This window comes from Dermacentor albipictus, chromosome 2 (assembly GCF_038994185.2).
Source record: "Dermacentor albipictus isolate Rhodes 1998 colony chromosome 2, USDA_Dalb.pri_finalv2, whole genome shotgun sequence".
NCBI classification, from domain to species: Eukaryota; Metazoa; Arthropoda; class Arachnida; order Ixodida; family Ixodidae; genus Dermacentor; species Dermacentor albipictus.
In genome coordinates this window covers 178,850,253-178,870,132 of record NC_091822.1, presented here as the reverse complement: position 1 = coordinate 178,870,132, position 19,880 = coordinate 178,850,253, and the positions used below count along the sequence as shown (strand labels likewise).

The 19,880-nt window shown below is 48.1% G+C and overlaps 1 protein-coding gene across 1 annotated transcript in view; it reads left to right on the top strand.

Moving 5' to 3' along the window:
- Positions 1 to 3,297: 3,297 nt before the first annotated feature.
- LOC139056340 (uncharacterized) overlaps positions 3,298 to 19,880 on the top strand; it is a 42,130-nt gene continuing 25,547 nt past the window's right edge. Inside the window, exon 1 of the mRNA XM_070534499.1 lies at positions 3,298 to 3,367. The gene's annotated coding sequence lies outside the window, so the exon portion shown is untranslated. The remainder of the gene's footprint in view (positions 3,368 to 19,880) is intronic.

The window sequence follows — 19,880 nt, the reverse complement described above, 5'->3', positions numbered from 1 at the left end:
AAGGTTAAGCCCAGGATGCGAAGCATACTAGCCTTTATTTTAACGCGACAGCGTTAAGGAGCTCGTGTCGCAGAAAAGCCGGTGTCGTCGGCGTCGGCTCAGGTGTACAGCGCTTGCTCAGGCGCACATTTCGTTGTCGCGCCGAACGCTGCGTTGCTCGACGCTCACCGCGTCCGATGCGGGGCGCGTAGTCGCTGCGCCGTAGCAAAGCCACCTAGAAACAGTCTCTGTAGCACGCCGCAACCTTCGCTTCTCATTCCATACGAGCAGCTCTGTCTCCAGGAGGCATCTGACCTCGTGAGTGTCTAGCAGAGGCAAGCGCAGCTGCTTATATACCGCCGCGACGCCGCGAGTTGGAGCCCCGTTTCTCCTTTGTCGTGACGTCACGGTGTCACATGGTCAGCCTTGAAGACGACGCCCCGAGCGACGGCGCGAGTTGGAGCCCCGTTTCTCCTCTGTCGTGACGTCACGGTGTCACGTGGTATTGAAGGCGACACCGCCGCGCCTAACGAGCTGGGTTGAGCTCTAGTAATATGCTTCGCATAAAAACCTTCCCCGTAGTGCCTAGGCAGAGTCATATGTTCAAGGAGCTGGTACTGGGTCAGTCGTTGTCACCGGCGGCCTTTCAGCCACTTGCGTTAAACCGCGGTTGCTAAGGCGCTCTGCCTTCTAGATTTTCAATATTTGCGGCCCGGGCTCCATTATGGTCGTTACTGCTCCCACAGAAACATCTCTGCTGTTATTTATAAGGTACATCACCGTAACGCGCGAGAAAGCTACGATCCGCCACGACTTTGCCCGCTGCTTCACCTTCTTTACCGCGCCGGCAGCCAGCGTCTGACCGTAAACAAACTCGACTCCACTCCGCAATGATGGCATGCCGGCACGTCTAGGGACACACGCCTAGAACACGCGATAAGAAACCTCCCCCGTAGTGCAAGGCAGGGTCACATATTCAAGGAGGAAAAGCCCCCAGATTTTCTGTCTCTTGCCCACTCTTACTCGCGCCTGCATGCAAATGACTGGCGATTCCTGAAATGAACGTCTCGTGTGGTCCTTGGCTTCCGCGGCGCGCGTTTTGCGCCGCCTCCTTCGAGAGATGGCGCCACGCTTTGCGACTATGCCGGCAGCGTCCGGCGCGTCGCCGATAGTTGTGGTGGTCGTGAAATGGTTGTGGGTAATCGTCGTAATTACTCCAACTAATCTGCTTTGCCGGTAGCCATTCCGTGCTTACATCTGCTCTCGGAGACAGAAGAGCCCGCATATTTTTTTATATCCGACAGTGCATTTGGAACAACCCTGAAGGCAATACATAGACGCGCCCTCCATAGGTAGGTCCGTTTTCTTTTTTTTTTCTACCCTGTTTTTTCAAAGCACAGATATTTAACGAAGGGGGGAAATAAATGCCGGAAGCATCAGCTCGCAAGCCAAGAGCGCGGCTAGCAGACGACGAATGAGACTCTACAGTGACGTGTTCGCACGCCGAAAAGACAGTCTCACCATGCGTGTACTGCGCATGTGCAATGCTTCCAGCGATTGCCGTTACGCAGCGTTGACTGTGCCCGTGGTCTAAACGGTTTAAAGACCTTACGGCGGACACGCCCGTCACATACTCGCTTGATCAGCCGAGCTCAGTGCATCGGTGTACCAACTAACCAGTCCGCTCTCGTGAACGGCAGTGCTTGCGGCAGATACGGTCAGTGAAGGCATTTTATATTCTTATTCCTGACGCCGTCTTACAGTGCTCTCTTTAAGAAGTGTTGCTGTTTGTGTTGTAGTACGTGTATTGTGGCCGTGCTAGAGGTGTTTTACGTCTCGAGGTAGCGCGCTGCTTATGTTGTAGCCGCCGTGGTTGTTAGTGGCTGTGGTGTCACGGGATGGAATCCCGGCCACGGCTGCACGTGGACGCAATAGCGAACGGCCTGACCTAAACGTCCAGCGATTCTAGGCCGACACCACTCCAATTTCGGGCTGCCCAATTTCGTGTAGTTCAGTTATGGCCATGGCGATATAATATCAACGACTTTTCACTTCGTATGGTGCGCACTCAAGCGAGGTTATGGCACGAAAAGCAAGAACTCCCTATCAGTCTGCCGAACAGCTGTTTCCAAAGACCGGCCGCTTATATTCACTCTTCCACGTGTAATGCGACGCTACTCATTTGCGCAAATCTGTCTGGCAGCAATTTGCTGCGATTTCATGTGAGCACTACATGGTTTATACCGTACTTGAAGCGAGCGACCAATGGTGGTCCTATACCTGCAGATCGAAAAAAAAACGCAGGAAGTTACGCTCTGTCGGAGGTTACTTCCAGAATATTTACGATTTTTTCAAATGTTTTTGAGAATGGGTAAAGATAAAAAAAAAAGCGAGCACCCGTGCAGAAATGAGCAAACATTCTGCGGCAGGCACGGTGCTAGGGTGGCCGTCTCTTGAAGAAACTGGTGTGACATCTGCAGAGACTTCAGCCCCTGCCGAAGCGCCGCTTGCGAATAATGTGCAGGCTATTGGCGTCGCACAGTATGATAGGGCCACTGAAATTTTGGGCAGCTGTCGCAGTGAGTTGGTAGAAAAAAATGGTGTACTGTCGGCGTTGTGTGACTCCGCCGTTATGGAGTGCGTGGTCGCAAGTCCCTGTCTACCGGGGGCCGAACTCTGGTTGGGTTGACATATTAATGCCTGTATGTTTTTGAATTTAGGTGCGCTATAAAAGAACATGTGGGCGCAGTTGTCAGCTTACCTCTGCATCCCATATGCTCCGTTTGGGCGTTCAACCAGGTTTTTTTACTTGAACGACTTGCAGTTAAAGCGGCAAATGGCAACTTCATTCGAAACAGAGGCCTCTTCCTCATATGCAATTCATTCAAAAGTCTACACTTATGCATTTGAAGGAGAAAAAATTTTTATGCTCGAGATGTTGGAAATACAAAGGATTGTGCTGGAACGAATTGTACGTCATCGTCAGCCTGGTTACGCCCACTGCAGGGCAAGGGCCTATCCCATACTTCTCCCACTACCCCGGTCATGTGCTAATTGTGGCCATGTTATCCCTGCAAACTTCTTACCCTTATCCGCCCACCTTTCTGGCGCCCCGTGCTACGATTCCCTTCCCTTGGAATCCAGTCGGTAACCCTTAATGACCATCGGTTATCTTCCCTCCTCATTACAGGTCCTGCACATGCCCATTTCTTCTTGATTTCAACTAAGATGTCATTACCTCGCGTTTGTTCCCTCATCCAATCTGCTCTTCTCTTATCCCTTAACGTTACTCCCATCATTCGTTTTTCCATAGCTCGTTGCGTCGTCCTCCATTCAAGTAGAACCCTTTTCGTAAGCCTCCTGGTTTCTGCCCCGTACGTGAGTACTGGTAAGACACAGCTGTTATACACTTTTCTCTTGAGGAATAGTGGCAACCTGCTGTTCACGGTCTGAGAGTGCCTGCCAAACGCACCCCAGCTCATTCTTATTCTGATTATTTCAGTCTCATGATCCCGATCCGCGGTGACTACCTATAATAAGTAGATTATTTCTCTTACCACGTCCAGTGCATCGCTGCCTACCGTGAACTGCTGGTCTCTTCTGAGCCTATTAAACATTTTAGTTTTCTGATTAAATTTTAGACTCGCCCTTCTGATTCGCCTGTCCAGGTCAGTGAGCATGCATTGCCATTGGTCCCTTGAGTTACAAAGCAAGGCAATATCAGCGAATCGCAATTTACTAAGGTATTCTTATACCCAATTCTTCCCAATCCAGGTCTCTGAATACCTCCTGTAAACACGCTGTGAATAGCATTGCAGAGATCGTACCTTCCTGTCTAACACCCTTCTTTATTGGGATTTTGTTGCTTTCTTTGTGGAGGACTACGGTGGCTGTGGAGCCACTATACATATCTTTGAGTATTTTAACACACCGCTCATCTACACCCCGTGTCCGTAATGGCGCCATGATAGCTGAGGTTTCGACTGAATCACTTTCTCGTAATCAATGAAAGCTATATGTAAGGGTTGGTTATATTCCTCACATTTCTCTCACTTGACTGACAGTCTGAGTGCGGTCTATTCTTGTGTAGCCTTTACGAAATCCTGCCTGGTTCTTTGGTTGACAGAAGTCTAAGGTGCTCCTGATTCTATTTGCGCTTACCTTAGTAAATACTTTGTAGGCAACGGACAGTAAGGTGATCGGTCTATAATTTTTAAAGTCTTTGGCGTTCCCCTTTCTTATGAATTAGGATTATGTTAGCGTTCTTAAAATTCCGGTACGCTCGAGGTCATGAGGCATTGCGTATACAGGGTCGCCAATTTTTCTAGAACAATATGCCCTCCATGCTTCAAAAAATCTGCCGTTACCCTATCCTTGTACGTCAGACCTGCCCAATTCGTCAGTAGACTATTCGGTATTGTGACCATTCTGACTCTGGGAACTATACGTAATGTTATGGCTTTGTTGGTAGCATAGTTGGTCACATTTGTCTAGCGCGCTTAATCGATGCACTGCGGTGCAAAGAAAGGAGTTTCTGGCCGGTTTGGGACATGTTTGCACCTAGACGGAGCCCCAAAGTGCTCTCGAGCAATGGAGTGTTAACCAAGCACCTTGGCAATAGCACTGCTGCTGCTTTGCTCGTGTTTTGCTTGCAGTCATGCGCTCCAGAGAAATGGGTTGATATGCCGCCTATTAAACACCAGGTGGTAGCTTGTGGCTCGTCCTTTGGTGCACCTCGCCAATGACGCGGACGCGTGGCCTACTTGCAGTCGTGTGGTTTTTGATAGGAAACAGGATAGCGCATGACTCTTAATCGATGCGCGGCCTAACCACGACACGTTCCGCTGCGCATGTGCACCGTTCTGAACGCGGAAGCCCTGCCTATACTCGCGGACAACATTCTGTGGCAATGAAGGGACAGCTACTCGCGCGTGCAAGCTGCGCCTGTTTTACCGCACCATTTGCTGTGCTTTTGGTTTCTCGCAATAGAGGCTGAATCGCCGCTGCTTCCGCGTGGACCGTTTCGCGTTCGTTCTGACGCAGGAGAAAGTAGCAAAAGTGGTCCTTTGACACTTGGCGGTGTGCTTTGTTTTAAAAGGTGCTTCTCCCTTCCCCAGCTTAACCTAAAACGGGGATGAAAATGTCAAGCGCACGGACTAGAGCATGGTTTGCCTTCGTGCTTATCTACATCGACAAAAAGTGGTGCGCGAGTAGATACGTATATGTACTGTGGTGAGCAAAAACAAGACCACTGCTAGCGCTAGCCGAATTGCAACATTGCGCCGCCCAGCGACTTGGCGCTTGGCCTGGAGTCAAGACCCGCTCGTGTTCATCCAAAAGTATAGTGCACAGTGGTATATCTGCTGGTGGTGCCCGACGCGCCCCGCTATTATGGGCGAGTTTTGCGTGAGTCATCGCTTCACAACGAGCACGGCTCAGCGTATCTCGGCCATATTACGTCGCAGCTAGCGCCATTGGTGACGGTGCGCCAACTGGACGTTACCAGCGTTACTTTACGTGGTGCCGCTACTGTGAAATCTTGTCGAGCAGTGCACGTGTCCGGCGGGGAGACGCCTTACGCGACAGTGACAGCTGTAGGGGAGGAAATCGTGAAATGAAAGGAACGTTTAGGCAAGCGAGAACGCGCCTGCGTGATTTCTCGACGTTAGGTGACGCCGGCGCCCATGTTCTAGTTGATGGGATGGTACAATTCGGGACACGCTCGCCATCAAAGTGTAAGCACTCATGGTAGCGATGCTGCCACAGCGCATGCGCCCTGCAATGTTCGCTTGTGGAGGCACGGTAGCGTCAGCTGCATCTCGCGGGGTTAACCTTATCGGTGGAAAAAAAAATCTTCAATATTGCGTGATTTGTTGTGAGGTGGCAAGCCCTCTGCTACGCCAAATCGTGTGCTCTGTGTATATATGATTGTGTATATAGAACAAATGAAGCGAAAGGAAGAATACCTTATGCACATGAGACGAGTATAAACTCGCGAGACTCATGTGAAGCGTCCATCATTTGACTTCCTGATGCTCCTTTGGAATTTTCTGATGTCTTTCTGTTGAACACTTTTTTTGCAAGCATGAGATGTCTTCCTAATGTGCACTCCAGAACAGTTTCCTTGTGGCTGTCTCATGCCTTCCTAACGAACTTCTAATTAGCCAGCACGTATGGTAACATATTCTGATGTATCTCGATGTCAGTCGGATCTTATTTACAGATGTTGCATGTGCCTGACCGTCTCTGGTGGATTCCGGTGTGCTCGGGGTCATGAGGTTCATACGTATATATATATATAATGAACGAAAAGATAGGGGATTAACCGAGGTGCCCGATTTTAATTAATCGTATCATAAGAAGCAAACAAACATACACATAAGAGAAATTACTTGCACCTACTAATTGTGTTAAATATGTTACAAACAATGGAATTGAACATCGCTGAAAAAAACTTGCCGCAGGTGGGGAAGGGTCCTGCGTCTCAGCATTACGCGTGCGATGCTCTGCACATTCAGCTACCGCGGCGCCGTCTTCCCATCCACTTTCTTGGCAATTTCTGTGTTAGCCAGGACCACCTCTCGCAAACCTCGGCGGCGGATGTATGCCTTTTTCGCTACGTCCACCACTTTCCACGACAGCCTCACACAAAGGGACTCACTCGATGGCACGAACATCGTTGGTCCACATTTGGCTGGCTCGCCACGCATACCGCGAATTTTCAGAAAGACCAGATGTGTTCTGGCACTCATGCGCTCGCGAACGATGTCGCATTTCATTGCAGAAAACACAAAAGCACATCCTTGCAGCTAGCACAACCGACCGACTCGTTCTAAACAAAGCAACACGTTGAGATAACCCTGTCGTCCGTGCCTTCTGTTCATCGTGCCAACACCAAAGGTTGCTCCAAAAACCCACATGTCTCTGCAGCGTACATATTTCGTATGTGGTGTGTGCCAGAAATGTGCGCGGCCTACGATGTGCTTGCAATCATGTACTACAGTGCATTCCAGGAAATAGACGCTGCCGCTTGCGCGCAGTTTGTCATGATCATGTCAGTCTACGCAATTGTCGGTTGCCACTTAAAGATAAGTAACACAGCCAAGAAACCAAACTACGCAGAACCGGGCATATGGTGTAGTTCTGCAGCGATTACCAAAAATAACAGGGCAGCATGAACTCGTTGCTTTAAACAAATACAAGAAGCGTCAGTGTTTTTTGCCTAGCCCGGATAAATCCGACTCGTTTCCAGCGCATGCATCACCTTCGTTATTTAAGCAATACATTCATGGTTGGGGACTGCGCAAGGGACTAAAAACAGTAGTCTGCACTCACGCTGTGTTATATCGTTTTCCTTTTCGTCTCTTGGACTGCCCCCATCCGTGCATCTAAACCACTCCCACCAAGGGCCAAGGATTCGGTTCCCACCCAAGGTTGCGGGTTCGACTGTCCTAATTCACCATCTCAAATACCTTAATTAACATCGTCTTCATTCCCAACAACGGTCGTGGGATCGACTCCCACCCAAGGTCCTGGGTTCGAGTGCCTTAACTGTATCTTAACTGCGCCTTAATATCGCCTCCATTAACACCAAAGGTCGTAGATTCGACTGCCTCCAAATGTCATTGGTGCAGGTGCTTTAAGTACACCTTAACATCACCTTCATTAACAAAGGTCTTGAGTTCGACTCCCACCCAACGTCCTTAGTTTGAGTGTCTTAATTAACCATATATTTAACTGCACCTCATTTAACATCGCCTTCATTAACACCAAAGGTCAAGGTTCGACTTCCACCAGTGGTCGTTCGTTCTAGTGCAGTTACTGACTGTATCTTAATTAGCTGTGCCTAAATACCAAAGTTTATAATTCGTAGCCTTAACACTATAGGTAATGGGTTCGACTCCCATGAAAGATCGAGTTTTTCTAACCTTTTTGTACATTAGGAAACACGAAGACTGTCCACTCTTCTCATCAGAAGTCTTAAGGTGCATTGCCATTTAAGTCGCTGAAGCACTTGTGATGTCACACAATAGACGATGCATTTCTAATGAAGGTCTGATGTTACATTAGCGATACATAACGTTCTCATCAGAAATTCACTCTTCATTTTCATAAAGGATATTCGCCACAGCTTTACGTCAAAGTACCAGTTGAATACACCCATCAAGAATACACCCATCTGTAGACAAGGACTGTCATTTTCCCTTGTCATCTGCTTGGCGTTGCTCTCGCGGTGTCGAACGCGGCTCCAAGAGCAGTGCACGGTCGCACAGATGGCGGAACATTATTTGCACCGTCCCTGCCGGCTTTCTAAGCAGACCTTTTGCAGAGTATGCTACAAAATGGAGCACACTCAAGTGCAAGCGTACCATGATCGTTCTACTGAGAGGAAGGAATTCCGCGCTGCGGTTCAGTGCTACCAGCCTGCAGGTTTGTTCAAAATGAAGTATTACTCTGAACGGCCTAAATCTGCTGCTGACACTTTCCACAAAGTTGCTCTCGCAATTAGTGTTGACCGGTGGAAGGCCTACGTCAGCTTTCCCGTGACCCCCGCTGTCAAAGCCAATGCCAAGGAGATATTTGCACAGTGAGATCGACTTCCCCGTTGTATTGCCAGCGTGGATAGCTCGCAGATCGACATTCAGCAGTCAAAATGGTTGAACACTGGCTGGTCCAGCGCTTTGTTTGTTCGGCTGATAAACTAGTCAGGACAGGAAGTTTTGTGAAGATCTTACTTTGGTGCTCTTTTACAGCACTTGTTATGCGGACCCTGTACCGTCGTTGAACTTCTCTAAAAAGGGTTCTTGTCAACTAGCAGAAGAGGAAAAGAGCTCAACAGGGGGAAATGGGTTAGAGGGACCCCTTGCCCCCTGTGATAATGCTATCTTGTACGCGAATCTTATACCGTTAATACACAGTGCTTTTTCGGCGACCGGGCCAGATATGAATCAATTTTATAGACGATTGATTTCCCCTTGCGTGATATAAATACATGTTATGCTGGTGGTTTGCGGCCAAGGAATAGTGCCCAGCGATTGACAGGCGATACTAGGAGCACGTGGCTGCCAGCACTTCTTGCGCCAGCAAGAAGTGCCGGCAGCTACGTCAAACGTCACTCATCCAACCAATCGTCAAAACGATTGCAAAGCGCACACCTCAAGTGGTGGGCCTTGGGCCTTGCGCCCAATATACGGAGCTTTGGATTGGCGGTTCCGCACATCCCATCCCAGCTACCACTATGGGAAAACCAGGGACAATGCGTACTCCTGAGGAAGAAGCTGGCTACCGGGAACGTCGGAGAGAGTTCGCTCGTGAACGGACTCATCGTCCTTGGTCCGACCCCGAGCTGTGCGCAAGAGGTGTCCACTTTAAACGGCAGCGCCGGGAGTTCCAATAGTGAAACATTTACAATATAGACTGCTTGGGAAGTTTCATTAGCATGGTGTAACACTTGGTGGAACTAACAGCTTCGCCGTTCGACCATCTTCACGGAGTGGGATGGGTGGTGGTTTTTTCCTCTAGCTCGGGACTGCCGCTCTTTGCTCTTCAATTTCATGGCACAGCGCGTACTGTCAGCACAATGCTCTTCAATTTTACTTCTAATCTTGAGACTTGTCCGAAATGGGCATTCATGGCAATATGCTAAACCTGACAGCAAGCTATTTGTCTAGTCGAGCCTTCCGGGTAAAAGTCGGCAACGTACTGTCACGTCCACTTATACAGGAAACTGGTGTACCTCAGGGAAGCCTGCTCAGCTCCGTCTACTTGGGCGTCTACTTATTCCGTCTACTTGGGGGACATTCACATAGGTTTCAAAACCTGTAACCTCGCAGTGCGAGATAGGTACAGCATGGCTTGAACGAAGTATCAAAGTGCGCAAAGAAAATGGATTCAAAATCAATCCTCACAACTTGTTCTTTTTAGATGGGCCTGGTTCCAGATCCTTGCTTAGAATTGTGTGAACAGATACCCGTCAACAAAGAGCACAAATTTCTAGGTATTACGCTTGACTATGGGCTCACTTTAATTCCACACATTAAATCTCTTAAAGAAAAAGTCTAAAAACAACATTGAAACTTCTATCCCAGACTACATGGGGTAGTGACAGGAGTGTTTAACGAATCTTTACAAGAGCCTACTTCGGTCACGATTGGACTATGGTGCCGTAGTATATAACTCTGCCGCCCAGAGCGCGCCAAAGATGCTAGATCCTGTCCACGATCTAAGTATCCGCTTAGCCACTGGCGCTTTCAGAACAAGCCTGATGGAAAACTTGTACGCCGAATCAAATGAATGTTCGCTTCACTTAACGAGAACATACATCAACCTCACATTTTCTCAGAATACACTCCAATCATGAGAATCCATGTTTTAATACCGTTACCAATATGACACGTGCTACACTTTTTCGCAATCAGCCTCTGTAAGACGGCCTTTCTCGCTGCGTGTCAGGGAGCTTAGCGATGCAATACATGTCCCACTCTTCGAGCAACGCTTAATGCATCCAACCAAGCTGTTACCCCCTTGGGAGTGGCACGTGGTAGAATTGGATGTATCCATTCTAATAGTTACAGAGCACGCTCCAGAGGTGGAAATCTGAATGCGTTTCCTAAAAATTCAGTATAAGCATTCGTGCACATTGTTCTACACAAACGCTTCTAAGTCGCATGCTGGGGTGTCCTACGCAGCCGTCCGTCCATCCTTCTCGGAATCCGATGTACTGCATCTGCAGGCAAGTATCTTCTCGGTCGAAGCCTATGCCAGATTGTCGGCTCTGATGTATATAAGGGAATCAGAACGCCAAAACAGTTATATATACGGACGGTCTAAGCACAGTGAAGGCTTTGATGTCGCTCTCTAAGCACGAAAATCCTCTCCTTACTGAACTCTATTACTACCTGTGAAGCTTATCTAATCAGTATATGCATGCCCAGCATGGATATCGGCATGCTGGGTGCCTGGCCATAAGGGCATTGAGGGCACGTCAATTCCTTAGCATTCTGGTAATCCTACCGCTGCTGTCGCTGTCACAGATCTAAGGCCTTTCTTACGAAAGAAACTTCGAAACCACTGGCAATGCATTTGGGACGCATAAACAAATAAGCTGCACTTGATAAAGCCAGTTACGTTTTTGGCGCTCCGCAACAAAATCACAGCTAACAGACGTCCTAGTCTGTCGTCTGGGAATAGGACACACATTTGGCACTCATAATTTTCTACTTAGTATTAATGAACCTCCAACCTGTGATAGACGTGGTAAGAGGCTGACCGTCCTTCGCGTCCTCCTGGAGTGTCGGGAGGCCGAAACTAAAGCATTTTCCTCTTGCATGCCGCTATTTTGTCCCTCTTGACCCGGCTACGTTTTTTGGCGAGGACCCGCTCTTTACCTCTAGAGCAGTCCTCGGTTTTTTTCATGTTATCCTACATGTTGCAAGTCCATTACATTCGTAGCGCATGGTCTATGCACAGGATGCCGTTGGGATAACGTTTTTACATAACACATGCCTCCAGGCCCTTGTGTTGGAAGAGCTCTAACAAGGCAGTAGTGCTTTAGATAATTTAAGCATCTGCCATATTTTGTACATTGCATCATTCTTTCGCAATGGATTTTAATGCTCATAATACACGTCATTTGTCGTCGACATGGTCTTCTTACACGTAGATTTTACGCACTTTCGAGCGACTATTGTGACGGGGCTCTAAAGGAGCCATGAACATCAACTTTATAGAACTCATAACTACACTGCGAACTCGTCATCACGGACATGGCGCTCTTTGGGCATACCTGGCCCTTGCGCCAATAATCACCACATATTCGTTAATTCATTCGGGTAATGATTTCAATTAAGCAAGCTAAGCCAATGTGAGCGACAGTAGCTTAGAAGTACCAACAGGTTACTCCGGGCGAGAATACGTTTGAGAATACTGCGATGCGACTAAGCTGCATGTGAGGAGCTAAAATCATTTTTATTTCGTCCAGTAACTTATGGCCATGATCTTGCGTTAAGCTCACAAGCCACAATAAAGTGCAAAAGGAAATTCTAATAGCTACCTTTCAAACGTTATGACGTCCTAAGTATAGCCTGCCTTGCCACGCATAATCCTCATAGTGCCCTATTTTATACCCCTGTAACACGGGCAAACTGAAGCGCACTTTGAGCGAGTGCACTGTAGTCATTCGTAGGCTGCCACACGGGCACACTTGCACTTACTGCAGAGCGCACTCGTCGGTGAGGGTGTTCGGCCAACACATTTCGCGGCGGCAATATATGTAGCCTCGTTAGCAATGCGTAAAAAATAAGTAAATCTTAGAAGCAGAGTCGGGGGTAATTCTAATATTCTTTTAATTTACTAGCTTTACAAGGTAATGAAATGTGTTGGACTACGACTAAACATTTCGGCAGCCATTTCACTCTGTGAAGGTGGATGACAATCGAACCTGTATAGATCGCATATCTACATGTAGCACACAGAGGCACACAAACATTTTGGCATTGTTGGTTATTCTGTGCAAGTTCTTATAGCTTTGTGGTGGAGGGTTAAGTCCAAATACGACCGCCTCGTGGTCGTTTGCACCTTTGGATCGGTGTAGCACTGTAGCCCGAACCGTTAGAGCATAGGCGAGGGCAGCCAATTGCCATCAGGCCGCGTCCACGTCGGTCACCAACGACGAGGGCTCGAATTTGATCGCTGGTTCGGCGGCGCGACGTAGACGCTTGCGCGCCAGGTCGCGGGGATGCTCTCGCCTGGCGCGTCGGCGGCGCGACTCCGAGGGTTGCATTTTCGCTGCTGCTGTGGGCGTCATTTGTCGCAGGTTCGCTGTTACTCGGTAGCACGAAGCACTCCCGACCGTTTTATGTATCCGGAACGTCAGGGCAGCCACCGGTTACAGTATCGCACATATCGGCCCACGAAGAAGTATTTTAATGATTGGAAAATGTAGGGAGGTCGGCCGGATAATGGAGAATCTGGCCTGCTACTCTACGTAAGGGAAGGGGAAGAGGGGAAGAAAAAGGGTCACAATGGGGGATGATAATGGGAGGAACGAGGTGAAAGACGCATTACACAACTGCTATCATAGAGTCCAGGCCCGTGTCACCTAGGAAACGTGAAAGTGCACGCATTGTCTCTGTCGTCGGCCCACGAAAGAGGCTAGAAGCGATGGCGAAAAGTGGCTGTAATTTTCTAAGAACTACTGCTGCGCTCACTGTACGCCTGTGTTCAGACGTCGTTTCCTCGTTTCCCATTCGTTAAACTAAAGAGGGTATCCCCGCAGGGCTGTCTGCGTCGGCAGGCTTCTGGTGTGTTGCGACATCACGTACCTGAGGACAAGAGGGTTAGACCCTGCCGCGTCTAGCCGTGCGCGGCTTACCGTGTCCAGGGAAGGACTCCTGGGGGTGGAGTTGATGTAGAGTACTTGGTCCTTTAACGCCTCTCGGCGAAGGCAACACACCACTTTATTCTCGGCTTCGCCTACACATGTCCGGACTGACTCGACCCGGGGAAATTCGTAGTTGCCGTTTCCTGCTCTTTTCTCCGATATTCGCCTTGCATTTCTTCTTTCCTGTCTTCTACTCACTTCTATTTACTTCGGATCTTCCAGGCAGCAAAGGGTAATGTTGTGTGAGTAGCCAACCTAGGTTACACCATATTATATTGTGGTGTCTGTGTATTGCTTGTCACGCCGCCTTGTTGAGGTCAGCGGTGGGCGACTGGAACAGCTGCTGCAATCGGAATATTTTTATGGCTTCGAGCTTATTCCACTGCGGCCTGACAACCCTCCTTTGAGAAGTGGGCGCACCGATGAATGTTTAAACGTTTTCGTCAACAGTAAAGACATCCTCCAGTTTTCAGGTGATCCATACTGAAACCCCCCCATAAGGATGTGAAAATGCCACCTCCTTTTGTTGTCACGAAGTGCTTCACCGACACTATGGGCCCTGGATACACAATTACACCAGCGGCCAGTGGCGAGCTTCTCCTTGATGTTCCTGACAAACTGTAACATGACAAACTGAGAATCGCGTTTTATATGGCGACACCCCAATTTGAGTGACCTCTCATCGTTCCCTCAAATCGGATGTCTCCTTTTCCTGTCCTCCTTCCAATCTTCGTCTTTCTCTCCCATTTTTCGATCTTTCCTGTCTCCTCTTTACTTCTTATTACTTCCGAATATCCTGGTGGAAAGGGGTAACCTGGTGTGCTATGATCTACCTTGATTGTAACATATGCGGTTATGGCAATGTACAGTTGGCAGCGCTTGCTCCACAACAAACTCCGCCATGTCCTCTCGGTGGTGGGTGCCTAGCATTGATACCGCAGAAACAAGATTTCATGGGGCCCTCGAAACCATTCTTACCTGATCGTCCTCTGAGAAGGGGGCGCACCGATGCAACATTTGAATTCTTTCTGAAGAACCGACACATTCCCCAAGTATCATGTGTTTCACTGTGAACACACTGACAAAAAAGTGACAAACATTTGACACTTCTTGGTGTCCAAATGCCACACGCAGGTCATTGGAAGTGGCTACCAAGATAGCACGTGGGGACCTTCTTATTGAGGTGAAAGACAAACCCCAGTACGAGAAACTCATAAACCTGGTGGGATTGGGCGATAAAACCATATATGTTAGTCCACACAGAACAATGAACACCGTCAAGGGCGTGGTCTCGGACGACGACCTCATTGATCTGACTGATGAACTCCTGAATGGATGCTCCTGCCCCCACGGTGGGAGCAGCTGAGGCTACCCTACCCTTATCGAAATCCGTCGCACCGGTGACTTCTACTAGCGCTCACATCACCCATCACAGCGCAGATGCGAAGGAGGATCCATGACCCTCGGGGCAGGTGAGGCCAGCCTTCGTCCCTCGAGGCGAAGGCAACACGACGTACACGCCCCTCGTTCGAGCGAGTGTCCAGCGCTTCGCAAGAAGCTATGGACACTGCCCCAAGCAAGGTGGTGCAGCAACCACCTAAGGGGCGGCGAAACTCTTCGGAGCGCTCCAGAAAAGACAAAACCAAAATTACAGGGCCGCAAACGGCTCTGTAGGCTAAACATTCTTTTTCTTATGCAGCGCGCCAAATTGACTTCATTATGGACACGCTAATTATGCAGTGGAACGTCAGAGGTCTCCTCAGAAACCTTGATGATCAAGAACTTCTCTACGAACTCACTACAAAAGTGCTGTGTGTACAGGAAACCGATCTTAAATCTGAACACACTTTCTTCTTCATTATGTTCTTTTTCGTACAGATCGTGATGATGCCATCGCATCATCTGGTGGTGTAGCCATTATACTCGACAAAAGTATGGCGTATCAACATCTACAAACGCCCCTAGAGGCGTTGGCCGTTCGGGCCGTACTTCTAAACAAGCTTCTTAACCTCTGCTCTCTGTACATACCCCCGCATTATAAGCTCCATAAACATTAATTCCAAACATTAATAGATCAATTACCCCAACCCTATTTGGTTCTAGGAGATTTAAATGCACACAGCAACCTATGGTGTGACTCTCACTGCGAAGTGCGAGGTCGGCTGATTGAACAGTTTGAACATGTCTTTTGAATAGCAAGGCACCTACATATTATAACACTGCAGATAAAACGTATTCCTCTATAGTCCTCGGTATTGAATCTCTCACCCTTTTACCGGATCTTAAATCGAATATTACAAATCCACTCAGGAGCGACCATTTCCCGATAGTTGTGTCTACACCGAAGATGAATGAATGTCCTCCAGTTTCCTCGGTGGAAAACCGTTTCAGCCGACTGGGGACAGTTCCAAAAAATCGCTGTCATATTGTGGGCTGACATTTCTGCTCTAAGCCTGAAGGCTGCGGTTGAATACTTCACCCTTTTTTGATTGCTGCCGCGACCCAATGTATCCAAGAGACAAAGGGATCATCTAACAAGCGCCGTGTTCCGTGGTGGAACGAGGAATGTCGTAACGCGCGTAAAAAGCAGAGCAAAGAATGGGGGTTGCTCCGCGAATCTCCGACTGCAGAAAACCTGGTTCATTTCAAGCATGTCAAATCTCGGGGAAGGAGAACGCGCCGACAAGCTAGTAGTTGGCAAAAAATATATATCAGGAATTCACTTACACGGATGAAACAAAGGTGTGGACTAGAGTGCCCAGGATAAAAGGTCGACAACCTTACTCGCTACCCTTATTAAATGCACAGGAAAATAGTATGGAAGACGAGGCGAACTTTCTAGGTGCACATTTTGAACTCATATCCAGTTCGTCGCACTACTGACACATTCCCAAAACAAAAACACGAATAGAACGGCAGCCATTAGCACGAAAAAGTGCAAAATGTGAGGTATACAATAGACCATTTCGCATACCAGAGCTTCAACCAGTACTAAACGGCTGCAACAAATCTGCCCCAGGCTGACCGCACAATATATGAATGTTAAACACAAACTCTTTTTCTTTGCAATGACATAGGGTATTCCGGCCAGATTCCCTCTGTCTTGAAAGAGGCCATTATAATTCCCATTCTGAAACAGGGTAAAGACCCTCCCTTGGCAAATAGTTATAGGCCGATAGCGCTGACAAGCTGCCTATGCAAGCTCATTGAAAAGGTGGTGAATAAACGCTTACCCATACCAACGCTTAGACCCATACCAATGCGGTTTCAGGGAAGGTAGGTCGACGACAGACCAGCTTGTCCGCATAGGAATTTACATCCTTGAAGCCTTTATCCATAAACAGCATGTCTTATCTTTATTCCTTGATATGGAAAATGCATATGACACTACGTGGCGCTTTGGATTCCTTCGGGATCTTTCTGGAATGGGTATACGCGGCAACTTGCTGACCATTATTGAGAGCCACCTGTCTGACAGAACATTTCGCGTTAAAGTTGGCAATGTGCACTCTCGATCATTCTCACAGGAGACAGGTGTACCGCAGGGTGAAGTGCTGAGTTGTACACTCTTTATTGCGAAAATGAGCTCCTTGCATACCGTCATACCTCGCACTTTTTTACTCGGTTTATGTGGACGATGTACAGATAGCGTTTAGGTCGTGCAAAATTGGCGTCTGTGATAAACGGCTACAGCTTGGCCTAAAGAAACTCTCAAAGTGGTCAGAAGAAAACGGTTTTAAATTTAACCCTGAAAAAAAGCACATGTGTTCTCTTCTAAAACAAGAGAGGCAGATCACTGGAACCCGCCATTGACCTTAACGGAGAATGACTGTCGGTCAGCTTTGAACATAATGTTTTAGGTATTCTTTTGGACACAACCTAATTACATTCCCCACTTGAAATATCTTAAAGTGAAGTGTCGGAAGACTATGCACCTGCTGAAGCTTTCTCGAACAAACTGTGGCAGTGACAGGTGTTTGCTTAGCCTGTATAAGAGCCTTGTACGATCACGCCTCGACTATGGAGCCGTGGCGTACCAATCCGCATCGGACAGCGCTCTCAAAATTCTCGACCCAGTCCACAATCTAGGTATACGGCTGGCAGCAGGCGCATTTAGGGCAAGCCCTGTGGAAAGTCTGTATGTCGAAGCGAACGAATGGTCCTTGCACCTACGCAGAACATATTTAAACTTCTGCTACTCTTTAAAATGTCAATCGAGTAACGAACATCCGTGTTGCTCAACTGTACTTGCCTTCCGCAAGACTTCACCGTAACCGCCCAGCTGTTCGACCTCCTCTGTCTGTGCGCTTAGAACAACTGGCTAATGAAACCGGTACTCAACATCGAGAAACAGTCCTAATGACTCCCACTAACCTTGCACCACCTTGGGAATGGCAGACATATCCAGTGTGATATGTCTTCGTCGCAATAACAAAACGCGCGCATGAGGTGCACATACATTCACACTTTCGTGAACTCCAGGCAAAGTACTCCTGCGTGGAGGTTTCTATAGACGCTTCAGTTTACTTATGGTGCAACTTATGCAGCGCTCAGACCTTCATTTGTAACGTCCGGTGCATTACATCCAAACACCCGCATTTTCACAGCCGAGGCATACGCGATCATCTCTGCTGTGAAACACGTAAAACAAACGGGTGTAACAAAGACTGTCATATTCCGACTCACTAAGCGTTGTTAGTTTGATATCAAGTCTAGGAAAACACTCTATCCTTAATTAAGTCTACAACCTTCTATGTTCAGCACACATGTCGAACCAAATGATTGTTCTTTGTTGGGTGCCTGGCCATAGAGGCCTAGAGGGCAACGTAGCTGCTGACTTAATGGCTACATCCGTACCTTGTGATGCAAACGTTAATATACCTGTACCCTAAACAGACCTTAAGCAATTTTTATGGCATAAACTACGGAAATATTGGCAATGGGACACTCGGGTATCCGACGAACTACACCTAATCAAACCAAAGTTAGGGAACTGGATCTCTGAGAAAACAAGACACCAGGAAGTACTTCTCTGTAGGTTAAGCATTGGAAACACCTATAGCACTCACTCGCAAATTCTAACTGGAACTAACCCTCAGACCTGCACTAGGTGTGGAAGTAGACTTAGTCCATGTTCTCGTTCAGTGCCCATTATTAGAAGATGGGAGAAACTTCTTCCCTTCCTTATACCGTCATAAAGTGCCTTTGTACCCAGTCTTCTTTTTAGGCATTGACCCTCTATTTAATTTTAAATCGGTACTCAAGTTAGAAGAAACGAATACCATGAACATCATTTGCCCACGATATTTGTAGCACAGCCTCTGCTTAGAAGTAGTAGCTGCAATGAAATCGCTTACGGAGCACATGCCTCGCAGCCCTTGCGCTGAAGGGCTTCGCAGATGCACTGGTGCTGATATAAATTAACATGTTTTAATATCTAATCCTTCACAATGTACTTTTCCAACCGTAGGACTCGCTTTTCATTCACGAATATTTTAGGCCAATATACAGCCACTTGATTTCCACCATATTCAACGATATTCATTGCGATTCATCACCAAGTGTCATGGCGCGCTTTGGCCATTTCTCCCCAAGAAACAATATCCATCAATCCATCTCTCATCGTTCCCTAACAGCAGACGTGGTGTTTCGGAACACGACCTGCTAGAATAGTTTCTGAGGGGTGGAAGGAACATGGCGGATCTAAATTCACTGCATATTTATGACGACACGGTGAGGAAATTGCGAATAAACGCCCGATTCTCAGTTTGTACCGGCACGCTCCCCGGACACATCGAAACAGGCTATATCGGAATCAATGCCAGACAGTACATACCAAATATCCAACGCTGTTTTAAGCGCCAAAGATTCGGTCACTGCTCTCAGAGCTGTCCAGGCCGTACTACGTCTAGAAGGTGTGCGTTGAACGACCACCCCGCGAACTGAAATGACCCACTTCACTGTGCAAACTGATGAACAGCCTGCTTGCTATCGCTTGTGTCCTTCATGGCAGAAGAAAAAACAAATCGTAACCCTAAAAAAAATTATTCAAAGAAGCGTGAAAACTCCTCTCTATTTTAGAGGTGCCTACATTCTGTAGGCACCTGTTCATGTATAGGGGCCTCAATTCCTTGGCGTCTTTGTTTGTTCGCCTATCACGATATCAATAACAATCGGCCCCTCGGTTAACCCCCTTTTCATGCTTACATTCTTTGAAGTGGCATGGCTGGTGGCACTGCCAGATTCGTTCTCGGTGGGCGTTCGCACCACGCAGAGTGGACCGGCGGCACCGCCGCTCGCCGGATCATTGCCGGATCAGCTGGTGCTGTTACGCCACCCAGAAAGAGCCAGCAGTCCTCCGGGCTCGTAGGCTCTAGGACTTCAGGGCTTCTCTGCATGAAAATGGGCCCGAAACGACCGCTAGCGGGGCATCCAGCGCCTCAGAAGGCGGTGGACACATTGCCAAGTGCATCGGCGTCCCAGACGCCGAAAGGTCGGCGCAGCTCTCAGGAGTGCGCCA